This window comes from Macaca fascicularis, chromosome 14 (genome assembly GCF_037993035.2).
Source record: "Macaca fascicularis isolate 582-1 chromosome 14, T2T-MFA8v1.1".
Taxonomy (NCBI): domain Eukaryota; kingdom Metazoa; phylum Chordata; class Mammalia; order Primates; family Cercopithecidae; genus Macaca; species Macaca fascicularis.
The window spans coordinates 133,133,321-133,148,770 of record NC_088388.1 but is presented as its reverse complement, the minus strand read 5'-3'; the positions used below and the strand labels follow the sequence as shown (position 1 = coordinate 133,148,770).

At 52.3% G+C, this 15,450-nt stretch overlaps 1 long non-coding RNA gene across 1 annotated transcript; it reads right to left on the bottom strand.

Moving 5' to 3' along the window:
* Positions 1-2,479: 2,479 nt before the first annotated feature.
* Positions 2,480-10,170, bottom strand: LOC135967177 (uncharacterized). The gene is made up of 2 exons (XR_012422823.1): positions 8,575-10,170; positions 2,480-2,669 (listed from the first exon to the last, which is right to left on the bottom strand). It is a non-coding gene; the product is annotated as an uncharacterized lncRNA (long non-coding RNA).
* Between the last annotated feature and the right edge of the window lie 5,280 nt (positions 10,171-15,450).

Genomic DNA, 15,450 nt, shown 5'->3' with positions numbered 1-15,450 from the left:
ATAGCTTTAGGAGCTAGCTAGAGGTGGACCAAAAAATTAAGGAAATTCATCCACTCATCTCTTAGATAGCTTCCACTGCAAAAACATGATTAGCACCTGATAAATATAAAATTGAGAGCTTTTGGATAATGCAGTACTGACACCGGATGCTGAGGGAGGAAAACGAACTAAATCTTAGCACAGTCACTTCCTGGCTGGAGGAAAAGACAGCAGAAAGCATGACCCAAATTAGATTGCAGATTTTTCTGTTAAAAATATCGCATGCCCTAGAAGAAACAGCTACATATGTCACTGCATGGGCTTGTTCCGGGGCAAGGAGATGGACAAGGGCCCTGTCTCCCAAGTTTGAACACTTGACCTCTCCCCCTGCCCGCTGGAGGTCACAGTGACTGTGGTAACTGAGCCCAGCCGCAGACAAAAGAACCGCAGGACTTGGCTGCCGCACTCCGGAGGGAAGAATGAATCAGCAAAGATGACGGCCTCTGTGACCTCCGTCTCCTTCTTTTAGGTGAATTCCCAACGCTCTGATACGTAGGTGTAGCGGAAAGCCCTGAGCGTCCATGATGCTTGACGTTCAGCATCACGGGTTTAGGCAGACACACTCTGGAATTCTGCCCTGCAGCCTGAGGAGAACTTCCCACGCAGGGCAAACAGGGCACACAGGGGTGCACAGGGCACACGGGGCACATGGGGGCACGCCCGGTCACACAGGGACACACAGAGGACACAGGGGCACACAGGAGCACACAAGGGACATTGGGGAACATGGGCGTACAAGGGACACAGGGCACACAGGGGACACAGGGACACACAGGGCACACAGGGGACACAGGGACACACAGGACACACAGGGACACACAGGGGACACACAGGGGACACACAGGGGACACAGGGACACACAGGGACACAGGGGCACACAGGACACACAGGGCACACAGGGCACACAGGGCACACAGGGACACACAGGGGACACAAGGGACACAGGGACACACAGGGGACACACAGGACACACAGGGGACACAGGGGACACAGGGACACACAGGGCACACGGGGACACAGGGGACACAGGGTCACACAGGCACACAGGGCCACCCTGAGGCAGGCTCCGAGGGATGCGAGGCCAGGCCCTCCATGGCCCTCACTGTCCTGGCTGTGCCATGCAGGGTTGCTGGCATCCTGACCAGGTGAGGAAGCCTGTGGTGCAGGGGACAGTCCCTGCCTGGGGCAGGAGAGCCGGCTCCACTGGTGCTCCCGGGCCCGATGGTTGTGGACCTCAGTCCACACTCTGCACTGGCCAAGGCCCCTCCCCACCCTGCGTGTGTCTGAAGCAGGAGTAGAGCTGCAGTGGGGGAAGGACGGGCCCGCAGTGCCAGGGAAGACTTATTGAGACGTTACTGTCTGCCACGCACTGTGCCAAGCAATTCACTTGATTTAATCCTCACGACAATCCAGGGAAGTGGGTGTGATTATTATCTTCATTTTATATCCGAGGAGACCGGATGCTGGAGAAGCTATGCAGCTATGCAGCTCACTCAGTCATCCATCTAGTGAGGGGTGGTCGAGTGGGATGTGAGTGTCAGGTCTGTGTGGCTCTGAAGCCCTGCCTTGAACCCCCACTGGCGTGGCCTTGTGGAGGACGGTGGTACCGAGAGCACCTGGCCATGCTGGGCCCCTTCTACTCCCACAGCTGGGGGGTGGCCCCAGCCTGGGCACATGCCAAGGCTCCTAGCCACTCTGACACGTCTGTGGCAGGATGTCTAGGCTGCTTTGTACTCCTCTTTACACACCCTTGAACCCAGTGAAATCTGACCCTTCGAGATCTCTGAGTCAGTCATTCATTCACTCAACAACTAATTACTGATCATCTCCTGGGTTCTGGGATGGAGAACTGCTGATTACTGAAAACCAAAAAGGTTTCCAGGAGACACGCAAACATTAATGCGCGCAGAGGAAAGCAGGAGGCGTTAATGATCACGTGGCTCGGCCACCGTCAGGCCCTCTTGTCGGGTCACCTTCACTGCACATCTGGGAGAGGTGGGGACTTTGCAATGAACTGACTAGAGTAAGTACCAATTGAAGCATTAGGGGGACATAGCGTTGACAGCTTGCAGCTTGCTTGCTCCCAGAGTGAGCAGTAAGTTAGGCATTGCTGTGCTGCCGAAATGCTGTGCCCAGAGTCTGCTGGGCCACAGGTGACCCAAAGAGCAGAGAACTGGGGCCTGGGACTCCATGGGACCAGGCCAGAGGCAGGTCTGCAAGAGGGGTCGGTCTCACGAGAAGGAAGTGGTTTAACTCCTCTCAGATCTCACTCAGATCTCACTATCCTCAAGTGAGGACTTTATTTCTTAGTCCTTAAGTGTTTTACTTAGGTTGACTTGACTGTTTTATCAAACAACTCTGCTTGTCGGTGGTTTAATACAATGGAAGTTCGTTAGTCCCTCTCCATATTCGCCATTCGCCTGTAACAACTAACTACAAATTTAGTTGTGCCTAAAACACAACTTTATTATCAAGTTACAGAGGCCAGAAGCCTCACATGGGTCTTGCTGGGCTACAGTCAAGGTGTCTGCCGAGCTGGCTCCTCTCGGAGGCTCCAGGAGATCCCATTACTTTGCCTTTTCCAGCTGTTAGATGCTGCCACAGGCCTTGGCTTGTGGCCCCTTTCTTTCCTTCATGAAGAAAGGGAGGAAGGGAGGGAGGGAGGAAGGAGGGAAGGAAAGAGAAAAGAAGAAGGGAGGGAGAAAGAAAGGAAGGATGGAAAGAAGGAGGAAGGAGGGAAGGAGGGATGGAAGGAACAAAGGAAGGAGGGAGGAAGGGAGGGCAGGCAAAAAGGAAAATAAACATTATAAATAAAAATTTAGTTTTATAGCAGTAAGTATATTTAGAGCAGAGAATCACAACTAATTACTAATTTAAGAAAACTGGCCAAGAAACTTCATAAAACCAAGAAAATAACATTACTTAAGTTAATCAAGTATCTGACACAATTCTATAATTCCTTTTTACTAACGTTTTTGATTGTTGGGCTAAATACTCTTTGATTACTTAATCCTACAGCAATGATTTTGTAAAATAATTTTCCACAAGGACAGAAGATGATATACTCCTTGCTCTAGCATGGTTAATTTACTTACTTTTTGGAGTCTGATAAATTCATTATTACTAAATGACGTACATTTTTCAGATTGCTGTGAAATTAGAGGAAGCCTCCATCACCTTCCTGCCATGCACGGGCCGAGCGCTGTGCAGTGCCGGGTCCTCAGTCCCACCGGAGTGGGTGGCACACACCTGCCGGTTTCTCATGGGTGCCCTCGCTTTGCAATTTGTTTTATGTGATCTTTGTTGATAGCAACATACCTAGTCAACATACTCAGTCAACTCATATTTATGCTCTTCCCCCAAATGGTTCTTAACTAACGATCTCACAATCTAAGAGTTTCTCTATCATTTGCATTAGACGTATATGTCTTTACTATACTCGACACTTGAATGCCTGCAAACCACATAAATATACCCACCAAACCCAAACCAGCTAGAGTTTACTCAGACTCTCCATGATTAGCCCCCAAATCCCTGCAGCTGCCCCAAACCCTCAGGCCTGGAGGGGAAGTGGGGGAAGGCAGAGTGCAATGTCAGGCTCGGAGAGGCCGGTGCTGTCACCACAAATTCTGCGGTCTTTCCTCACTCTGAGGTCCTGGGCAAGCTGCATAAACTGGCTGCACCCATCATTCTCTTCTCTGTCACGAGTGGCTGTTCAGCTCTACGCCGTGCAGTGAGAGCCAGATGAGTGACGTGTGTGGAAGGCCCTGGCTTGGTTTGTGGCGCGTAGTAGGTAATCAATGAATAATGACTTCTACACACCCCTCTGCAACTGTCTCTTCTAGTGATTTCTTCAGAGCTTCCTAAATGAGCTTATAATTTTTTCCTGGGCTGGCTGCCCTGAGGGCAATGCTCTGCAAACGGGGAATGTTTCTTCTGATGTGAAAGTGATACCTGGTACCTGGTCTTACGCCTCCGTCAGTCTCGTGTTGACCCGCTGTCTTGGAAGCTTGGCTGGAGGACCCTCCAGATGCCACAACCTTTAAGTGGAGCAGTCTGGCTCCCAGGGAACCTTCTGGGGCCAGGCCTGGGAAAGAAGCTCCCGCTGAACCTGGAGAACAGACTGCTCGTGCCTGTGCTGCGGACTCAGGACGCCGCCTGGCCCACTGTGCACAAAAGAGGCACGTGCCCTGCACCTGTCGCTAGCAGGGGAACAGGGTCAGGGACCGAGAGCAAGCACGGAAAACTGCAGTGACTTCACAGTGGCCGTTGGCTTTTGCACGGACATTTACGGCTCAGGAAAGCATCCCACGACACTGTCTCACATTAACTCACAAAGCTCAGGGAACCGGCCAGACAGGTGCTGCTATTCCTGTCTCACAGGAGGAGGAGGGTGAGGCTCTGGAAGGGAAAGAACCAGATGGATGCGTGGAACTGGGGGAAGGGCTGGGACTTGAGCCTACCCTTCTTGCTTTTCCTCCCTCTCCTTTTACCCCTCCCCTTGCCATGCTGATGGACCCTCCGACCTTGACACATGGAAACAGAAAGTTCTCTGCAACTTAGAGGTTCTTAAGGAGTTCTCAAATGAGTGTCAGCAACACCTGGGAGCACTGATAGAAATGCAGATTCTCAGGCCTCACCCCAAACTCACTAAGTCAGAAGCCTGGGCATGGGACTCAGCAACGCGTGGTTTAACGAACCTTCCAGGCAACCCTGATGCAGGTGATGTTCGAGAGGTCCTGCTAGAACTGAAGCAAAATCTCATGTCCTCTAAGGCCCAACATGAGAAGGATTCCGAAACGACACCGAGCTAAGGCTGCAACAGTCAGAGTCAGCCCTCTCTAGGTCCCCTCCACCCCAGAATTCTGTCCTGTTCATTCCTGCATCCACCAGCTGGTTGACCCCTGAGATTATGCTGATCAGAGGCCATGTCAAGGGCCCAGGTGTCAACAAACAGCCCTGTCTTTGGTTTTCTACAGCACAGTTGTAATAGACCGAGACTTTCAGAAAGACCCTTCCTTAAATGCTTACAGAGTGAAGCATAAAGTGCCAGAGAAACCATAGAGGATCAGAGACCATGGAAGGAACCGGCAGAGGCTCTGAGCTCTGCCCTGCTCCAGTTCTTCCTCTGCACTCCCCCTTCCAGGGCTGGGAGGGTGTGACACCGACCAATCCCCTCAGGACTCCTGGAGACACCAAGGGCAGAGCGGGGCCAACGACACAGCCCCAGAGGCGAGACGCACCCGTCTCTTCAGAGCGTGGGACCACATCTGAGTTCCAGAATGCCCTCCTTCCTCCGCCTCGCAGGCAGGGCCAGGCTGCCGTCTTCACCAAAGTCTGTGCTTCCGATCTCACACCTTCATGGGATCCCTTGTCAAGGGGGCCTCTGCCCCTGCTCTCAGCTCAGTTCCACCTTCTGACCTCGCTGTGCCCAGCACGACCTCACTCTGTCCACTGATGTCAGCCTTTGATACTGGGCATCGGCTGCCCTGTGTGCTCATGATGCTCGTACACCAGCTCCGTTTTCCTCAGTTGGATGGCGATTCTTTCTTGTGTTTTATGTTTGTTCGTATCCTCTGAAAGTCAGTGAAATGGTTTTCAGCACTGGCTGCCTATTGGGATCACCAGGGGGAGCTTTTAAGAAATATCACATCTGCAACTTCGCCGCAGTTATTGCGAGTCAATCGGCCAAGTGTGTGGCGTAGAGTTTTGTACTTTTAGCCGTGCAGGCAAGGCAAAGAATCACTGACTGGCCTCTTGGACGTCTACTAGGGCATTGAAAAATATTTACAGTAGCTGCTGCTAATGATAATGGTGATGAGGACCACATATGGAAACCTTAGTATGGGAATGCACAAGAGCAAACATTGTGACTGTGAGTGGAGAAATGGGCTCAGATCCCTCGTCTGGTGGTGGAGGAAACATAATACGCTTTTCATGCTGAGGGGAGTCAGATGGGCGCCTCCTTGCTCAGTCAGGGCCCTGGACGCCTCCCTTCCTCGGGGTTGCCCTTAGCAACCATGTTCCTGCGCTCAGGCACTTGGGAAGCAATGCCATTCAGGATAACGCTGTGATTCTGAAGCGAAGATTCTGATTTGGAGAAGGATTCTATCAGAGAGCTCTGGGCACTGGAGTAATTTAGCTTGTGAGACAGAGGGAGCTTCAGAAAACGGACTTCTCCTTTCAGCACATGCTTTCTGGAGGCCACACCACCAGCACCAACGGCAGCAACACTTGTGAGTGATCTGCAATTTCCAAACCCTCCCTCAGCCAGGAACTCGATCTCCCAACATCAAAAGGCAAATTCTTGCCCCACTTTTACAGATGAGGAAGCTGAACTTAAACTGGATTTAAGTCCATTGCATAACTAGCACATCCTTTGGCTTGGCCTATTTTCCTCCTTTCTCTCCACCATATTGTTACTAGACTGTAGCAGAACACCACACACGAGGAATGTGTTACTACAGAGGAAAAATTGGATTCTGCCTGATACGCACTTTTACAAAAGAGGAAGCTCTCTGCTGTCTGGGAAGGATACAGTGAAATTCTCCCCCGACATAACGAGGGGGGGACACGTGTCCTCCTAGTCTTTCACTGACTGTGACGCTCTAACTGCAGTGGTCTTAACAATAGAACTCCCAAAACTCTGGGTTTGTCCGGTCACCATCCGCAGGGCTACTGTTGCTGGGGAAGTGGGTACAGACACCTTGAGGTGCCACGTGCTGCCTAAGGCACTGCCGCTCGCCTCCCCGGTTACCTGATTTCCTTGTGATATTCTTTGCATTAAATGATAAAAAGGAATTCGCACACGGAAGAAGACACCGCAGGTAAATTCATAGCTCCACGGCTTGCCTCACCTTCCCCAACAAGGCAGCACTCAGTGTGCTGACTCTGAGAGGAACCGTTCAGCGGCTGTGGGGAACTCGGACGCTCCAGAACCAACCATCCCCGTGCTCTACCCAAACTTTGGCCTGGTAATTCATCCATGGGACGCTCGGCTTGAAGCACCCCGTGCCCCACTGCATCCCGTCCCTGTGCTGGGCATCCTGCTTCTACCTAGACAGCTCTCCCTGTCTCTAGACCCACCCAGTCCATCCATGTGCTGCTTCTTGGGGCACTGTTTGGGCCGCACTCCCCGAGTGCCAAGTTCCTCTGAGATTCCCTGTTGCCAACAGGTCTTCCCTGACCCGCCCCAGTCCAGACGCTGCCTGAGCAGGGCTAACGGTAAAGGCCCTGGAACGGGAGCCAGGCTGGATCCTGGATCTGTGTCTACCGGCCCTCAGCCCCGCACACACTGTCTAACTCCCGTGCCTCATGTTTCCATTTGTGAGGCAGAAGCTGTCACAGAACTCACCTCAGAAAATTTCAGAATTGCCGGAAGCATTGCCTACGAAGCACAGGGAGTCTCTTAGCATCCCTGCGCCCCACCACGCACACACACAGCCCACATACAAACACGTGTGCATGCGTGGCCGGCCCTTTTCTGGCCCCCAGTTCTCCCTGCGCTCCCCACAGAGGCTCCGTGGTTTCCAGGATTCGAGCTTCCTCACTCAGGTTGTGTCCCTGTGGACACACTCCGTGTGCTGCACCCTGGGCCAGATGGCCCCAGTGAGGAGGACTCAGCCCCCCGAACACAGATTTTGTGTCTACACCAGGAAGATACGGAGGTCCTAAGCCCAGGCCTTCCCTAGTGATGCTGGTACTGAAACTCATGGATGGTACAGTTGCAGTGAATGTTCCCGGACCACTCAAGCCACTGATGTGCTTCTTTGTCCTCAGAACAAAGGCAAGCCACTGTGCAGTGCATACACCCAGGCCGGCCATGGCCTTCCCCACCCAATGTCCAGGCCCCAGGGATGAACACATTCTCAGTCCCAGGTGGGTGGAAGCCAGGTGGGTGCAGCAGGCCAAAGATTGGCGCCCCGAAGAGGCCCCCACCTTAATCCCCAGGCCTGTGAACACACTGCTTTCCATGGTGAGGCGTGGTGCACATGCAGGTGCTGCAAAGTCCCTGGAGATGGCGGTGCTCCTGGATGTCCCAGGTGGGCCAAGGATGCAGTCACATGATGGTGGAAGAGGAGGGTAGAAGAGTGTGTCAGAGGCCCTGAGTCCTATAACAAGAAACTGAATTCCCCCCATGGCTTGAATGAGCAGAAAGAGCAAGGAACCAGACCCTCAGCACCCTCAGGGAGGACTGCGGCCCTGCGGGCACCTTGACTGCAGCCCATGAGACCCACGTCCAACTCTGACGACGGAACTGTCCTCTTTGTGCTGTGTTAAGCCACTCTGTGCCATAGAAAGCTGAGACAGGGATAAAACGAGCCGGGCTAACTGTCACCCCCAGTGGGGATGCAGGCCAGGGGACGGCAGAGGCCGCTGCCCCATTGGCAGGAAGGCAGACTGAGCTTGGGGGAGGAGTGGGATGAGATGGCCTCGGAGGTGCTCAAGAAGGTGAGTGTGAGGGAGAGACAGGTCAAGGGCCGGCCCTAGGCTTCCTGCAGCTATTACGGATGAGGCTGACGGCCTCCATTTTACCAGGGGACAGCTGAAAGGGCCAGGTTTGGGGAGCGGAGGTCCACACTCAGCTCGTGGTGCCTTGTGACACCCTCCCCCAGCTCCGGACAGGCGGCTGAGCAGGAGTTCCGTCCACAGCACAGCCCGGCAGGGATGCGAGCTCCTCCTGAGCGGCTTAGCTTGAGGCTCTCGGCAGCCACTCTCACCTCCTCCCTGACAGCAAAGAGGCCGGTGCCCAGCGGTGGGAAAGGCGCCTGTCTGAGAGTCTCACAACAACTTTTAGAAGATTCTATCAGGTAAGGAGAAGGATTGTGGGCAAATAAAAGGCAAAAGCAGAAGAAGCCGATACCCTCAGGGCCACTGAACTGACTGTTCCCCAGGCAGAAGCTTGTCAGGCATTTGGATGAAGTCAAGTCCTGCTCCTTGTGAGGCAAGAAAGGTCGCCCCCAGGACACGCTGGGGAGACGCCTGCCCCCTGCGACGGGGAGACTGATTTGAGGAAAACTTGGAACTGTCACAAGACCATCTTCTCTCGCCTTGGTAATAAGCCGTGTGTCCTCTGGGAGGCTTTGCCTCCTTGGGCTTGGGTGGTGACGGGCAAATCTCCAAGGAGAGGAGTGAGAACTGGAGACTATTTTTGTTTCAGGAACTAGAGAATTGCAGATGCTCTGGCACTTTTAAAAGAATCCATCAAGAGAGGAGGATTCTGGGCACATGAAACTTCAAGGAAAGGCTCTGGCTTCTTGTGGCCTGAAACAGATGCCTTGGTGGCCTGCACCGTTGGCTTTCCCGCGGTCGCCCTCCCTAGAGGACACTCCCGCTCCTCGGAGAACCACCCTCCGCCTGTGCCTGCTCGTTTCTGCAGGGTGTCCCCTCTCCGTTCACGCTTCATCCCTTTTAGAAGTCCTAAAGCAGGAGCATCTTCATTTTCAATTCTGTTTCTTCCCAAAGGCATGTTTCTTCAAAAAACAGCATTACCGGGGCTGAAGATGAGTTTAAAAGATGAAGTAATATCCTCCAGGATGTAGAAATCCTTCCTACTTGGTCTCCACAGCACTCAGCTCTCAGAGGCCCCCAGGATGGCCCAGGCTCAGAGGCCCACAAGCCCAAGCTGGACGTGGCCTTCCCCACCCTGACGTCCCAGCTCCAGGGATGGGCACATCCTCAGTCACAGGAGGTGGCCGTGACCAGGTGCTCAGAGAGGTGGGAGGGTCCCCCAGCCCTGTGGCCATACAGACAGGTGTCCAGCGGGGAGGCAGAGGACAAGGCCACAGCAGGAGGTCATTTCCAGAGCCTATGGAGGAACAGACAGCCACGGCACAGGGAGGTCGAGTATGTGTTGAACGACGGCCTTAGGTGAACGGGCAGCTTTCCCAAAGAATCTGTCCTTGAGGTATTATGTGGGCCAGATGCAGAATTTGGAACCTCACATCTCTGGTTGGAGTTAAGAGCATAGAATAATTAGAAACCCTGGTTTGGCTCCATACCAGCCTTTGCAGTCCACCCTGAAGCTTGGCCGGTGGTCAGGTGCCCTCTCCCTCCCTGGCATGTGAGGGTCTTCAGGACAAGGACATAAGCATGTCCCAGAGCATCTCCAGTCAGATTCCATCCGTGACTGAAAACAGCAACACGTTTTAGAGTTGAAGGAGCAGCCCACGGCTCAGTCACACTGCATGGTTTCTCTCCTCATGGTGACTATTTTTCTGTTACTCTCTCAAAAAAGCAGTGAAGTGAATTTAAAGATAACTGCAAAGGGTTGCACAATCCCCCGTGGAGAGGTGGGGCTGTGTCCCCTGCCCTGTCCTGAGCAGACTCTTTAGGAGTAGTGTTTGCTCAAGGGAACTCACAGGCTCCTGAGGAAGGAAAAGGGAAGAAACCTGTTAGACAGGCAGGTGTGGGGGGTCCCTGGTTGAATTATTTCAAACAAAAGAACGGCCTGGAAAATCAAGCTGCAGACACAAATAAAGGAACTTGCACACTGGGGCTTGCCTAAGACATGCCACAGCTGCACAGATAAGAAAGGCTACACAGGCGACTTGCTCAGACACGCCCACAAAGGAAAATTCTGTCCTCTGACACGTGCACAGTGAGGGGAACAAAGCAATATGGAGTAACTCAAGCTAAGGGCCCACAGGTGCCTTAGGAGGATTGGGTGACGTGACGAGAAGTTTGTGCCTTACGTTCATGAGATGCCCAGCCCTCCTCAGTTTTCTGTAAAAGCCTTTGCATTCAACTGTATAAATGGCAACCCTTTTTCCGGTCCGCTCTCCACAGCAGAGAGCTTCCTTCTTTCTCTCGTTAAACTCACTCCAACCTCACCCTTGGTGTCTACACTCCTTAATTTTCTTGGTCGTGGGACAAAGAACTGCAAGTCTACCTTGAACAACAAGACTGCAACATTGTGGCACATTGGCAAGACTGTAGCACTGAGATGGCGCCCCCAGGAGGAGTGGGCAACCACCACAGAGACCTGGAGTCCACAGAACCACCAGCCCCCACACGGGGAGGAGTCTGAGGACAAAGCCCACGGATCCCAAACTCCAGCCCATAAGCACACTGAGTAGCACAAGCGACAAGCGGTGAATGACGTGAGACGGGTCAGGCCACTTGTGATTTAGGCTCCTATTTCCCTTCTTTGCCTTACTCAGAATTGACTTTTGTTGCCAAGCATTTCTGTGGAGAGGAGTTAATCAGCTGGGTCCTGTTTCACTTGACATTGCAGGTAGTTACGAAGAAATCCAGCATGGCAGAGGAGAAAGGAGAAAAGTCCGGAAGGTTTCTGCTACCCGCTGCCTGGAGCACACGGGGTCTGAGACTGGAAGCCGCTGCCTGGAGCACACGGGGTCTGAGACTGGAAGCCGCTGCCTGGAGCACACGGGGTCTGAGACTGGAAGCCGCTGCCTGGAGCACACGGGGTCTGAGACTGGAAGCCGCTGCCTGGAGCACACGGGGTCTGAGACTGGAAACCGCTGCCTGGAGCACACGGGGTCTGAGACTGGAAACTCAGGCCCCAGGCTTCTCACCCAGGAGGAGGACCTGCAGGCCCCGCCCCTGCCATCGTGGCTCTCCAGGCGAGGGGACGGGACCTGAGTGCACAGCCTCACCTTGCACAGCCTCGTGGCATCTCTTTCAGAAGCCAAACCTCAGAAGCAGCGTTGAGGCAGCTATAACTACTCAGACGTTTTAGCCACGGCCTGCAAAGCGGTTGATTACTTGGTTGAGGCAGCTATAACTACTCAGACATTTTAGCCACAGCCTGCAAAGCGGTTGATTACTTGGTTGAGGCAGCTATAACTACTCAGACGTTTTAGCCACAGCCTGCAAAGCGGTTGATTACTTGGTTGAGGCAGCTATAACTACTCAGACGTTTTAGCCACGGCCTGCAAAGCGGTTGATTACTTGGGAAAAGCCAGGTAATTATCTCAAGTTTTACTTTCTCATGGAAATGTGATGGAAGAGTCACCTCCAGCCCTTGCACTACCTTCATCAGGGACCCAAGCCAACCTGCCATAATGAAAGGCTGGACTCTGTTTCCACAGCAGTGGAGCCGCCCTTCTCACGCTGCCACTGTCAAAACAGAGGGGTGTGTTTCTCTGTCAAAAATACTACGGTGACATTTCAATAGCCAAGAGAAACTTTCCTCTGACACTAGCAGGTGACGTCTGTTGGCAGAATAGGGTAAGAATGAGCTTCTTCCTCCCAAGGGGACTAGAGAAACTGCTGTCCTCATGTCACACATCGTGCAGGGCACTCAGCACAGCTTCCTCAGGAAGTTTCATCATCACCTGGAGAAGCAGTGATTTTGGAATCCAGCTCATGAAGGAACTGAAGGTCTGAGACGCAAAATCAGGACTCAAACCCAGGCTTTCACCTCCAATACAACACCGCCTTGACTCACGCCTGGCTGGCCGTAACACCACCGCCACCAGCGACCCACCAGCTGCCATCACAGCACTCACCTCCTTGACTGGGTGGCAGCAGAGAGCCGTCTGACCCGGTGCTGGCTCCTTGGCCCACCTCGCCAGGCCACCAGCTTCACAGAGCTTTCCTGTAACTCCTAGGACCCAAAAGTAGAGCCTGTACACCAGCCCCGAGTGACTGTCTTCTGGCTCAGGGCGGACCAAACGACCAGCTAGAGTAACTCAAACGTATCAGAGGAAAAACTCACAGTACGAAATGAAGTATGAGTGCGGAGCGCCGGGAAAGACTCGAACTGCCTGCAAGGGGAAGGAACGAGTCTCTTTCTGTTGGGATTGATTCTGATCCGTCAGCCTCCTTTACACACATCAAGGTTCCTGAGGGGAAAGGCAGCTATTAACATTGCTAATTACTTGTTAAAATATACAAATGGTCCTGGGGACAAGCTCGTCTGCATGTGAATTAGGTGTCCAGAGTAGTTAAAATCACTTAATTATGTGCTTGTGACGGGGAGAACAGAATTTAAGACAGAAACAACAGGACAGTCTCAGGTTACCGGGATGTGTCTAGAAAACTGAGGAGGGTGGCGGGTCCAGAGCCTCAGGAGGCAGGTCAACTCACGTCGCAAAGCAATTACTGTTCTGCTCCTGAGGGAAAGAGCTGTCTGACGAACACCCCGGACGGACCAGGGGGTGGATAGGGACCCCTGAGTATGGCTGAGGAGTCACAGAGAAAATTGCAGTTGTGTAGGAATCCGTGAGGGAAAAGCGGCAGGAGGGGGCCTCTTGAAACGTCCCTGAGCAAAGATTACAACAGCGAGAGAATTCTAGCCTGGCTGAGTCCACCTTGCTCTAGCCCCACAGGTGGGCTGCCCTTGCTCATTCCTGGGCACAGACCAAGTTAACCATGGGAGGAATTAGTTCACAGCTCAATGTTGAAGCAAGAATGATAATAGTCCCTCCCTAACACTGACCCCCTCCTTGTCTGGTGACTAAAACTGCCTTTGTAAAAGTAAGAAAGGGCACGAGATTAGGATTACGGGAGAGCTCTGAGTTCCGTGAAGATGTAGGCATAGCTTGCCTTTCTATAATCGTTTACTCCACCGGAGATCACAAGGTCTGTGACTTCCCCAGGTGCTCTTATAGCGAGCATCTCTGTCGTAGAAGCTAAGATTTGTCTTCTGGGATGTTTTTCAACCCTTTGCATCCTGGCACCACCCAGACTTGTGACTCGTGATTAATTAGTCCTGGGACCCCACCCAGGGGCAGACTCAATTCACGAAGATCCTTTTCCACACCCTGTGATTTCGTTCCCTAGCCGTTCGGCAGCACCCGTTCCCTAGCCCTCCGCCCACCAGCGTTTTATACAGGAAAACGCTAGCCTCTGAGTCCGGGAGGATGCTGATTTGAGTAATAAACTCCAGTCATTCCACTCGGCCAGCTCTGCGTTAATCAAATTCTTTCTCTACTGCAATATCTGTCCCAGCGGATTAGTCTTGTCTGTGCAGCTGGCAAGATTTTACACTCACCCCTGAGTGCAAACACCTGGGAGGTGAGGAGGAGGGACTGTTCCTCTTCTCCAGCTTCATCCCTCCTCCCCCATCTGCTTGGACTCCATGGTGTGCCAGGAGCCCCTTACATGCATGACCATGGCCCAGATAGCCCAGAAGCCACCTCAGACAGAGAAATGAGGAAAACAGCCGCTCATGAGGCAGACACAGCCCAGCCTGCCACGTGTGGGGTAGGAGGGACAGTTAAGCATCCTTGTGCAGCGTTTCCTGGAGAAGCTGGTAACTCACCCGCCCCCTCAATACTGGGACTGTGTTTTAGTTTCTGTTTATCTTAAACACTTTATAAAGGGGTCGAAATGCTGTGCTTCCAAAGGAGGTTTCAGAATGCCTTTGGAAAACCTGTAGGGCCTCGGTTATCGTGTAAGACAGTGATCCACATCTTTTTCTCAGTGCTGTGGCAAAGGGGAAGAAAAATGAACTCAGAGATGTGGAGGCATGTGAGACCTGAAAGTTTATGGCCGTCAGCAGAAGCCAGCCTAGAGTCCCATAGATCTCAGCTAGTTCATCCGAATGAGGTTGTAGAAACTGAAATACAGCCCTCTCTTCTCGTCGTGAAACTGGGAGCAAATACATCTGCCCATTTTCCACAAACTGTCTTACAAGCGGAGAGAGAGGCCTGAGAGTACAAATCCAGATTTTTTAAACCAAAATGATTTCCTAGATTCAGTGCATCCCAAAGAAACATTTCAGCATGATTTTTGTAGACTAATGAGCTGTTTGTAAAATTCTTATAGGAACACAAAGGACTAAGAATAGTCAAGATGACCCTGAAGAAAACAAACAAAATGTAAAAATAAGACCAGCCATCAAGCCATGTTATAAGGCTAAATTAATTCAGACAACATGCTATTCACTCGCGAGTGAGCAAACTAACCAATGGGATAAGACATAAAATTAAGACAAACGTGCACACATGTTGTGTCACCTGGTTTCAGACAAAAAATAACACTGCCCTGCAGCCCAGGATAGTGTTTTCCATAATCTATGCTCAGACGATGCCTGTGTGTGTCACTTACGTCATCCCAGGCGAAGAAATCCGTCCCAGGTGGATTGCAGAGGCAAACACTGTAAGTATCGCCAAGACTTTGAAATAGGAAAGTTTCTTCAGTAGGACACAAAAGAGACCAACCATGAAAGAAATAAAATTAAAAAGTGATAAATCAGACTCTATTAAACTAAAGCTTCAGGCAACGGCGGAGTAACCCATATCAGACTAGTCCTTCTGACAAAACAATCAAAAGCACTGAAAGACACACACAGTGGTTTGAAGGCACAGAGGAGGATGGCGAAGCAGGCGGGAGCTGGAGGAGCACAGCACAGGAAGTCACACCGGTGTGATCACCACATACCCAGCGTTACGCCAGGGATGCACTCCCACCTCACACAGACGTGGGGAACACACCTCAGGA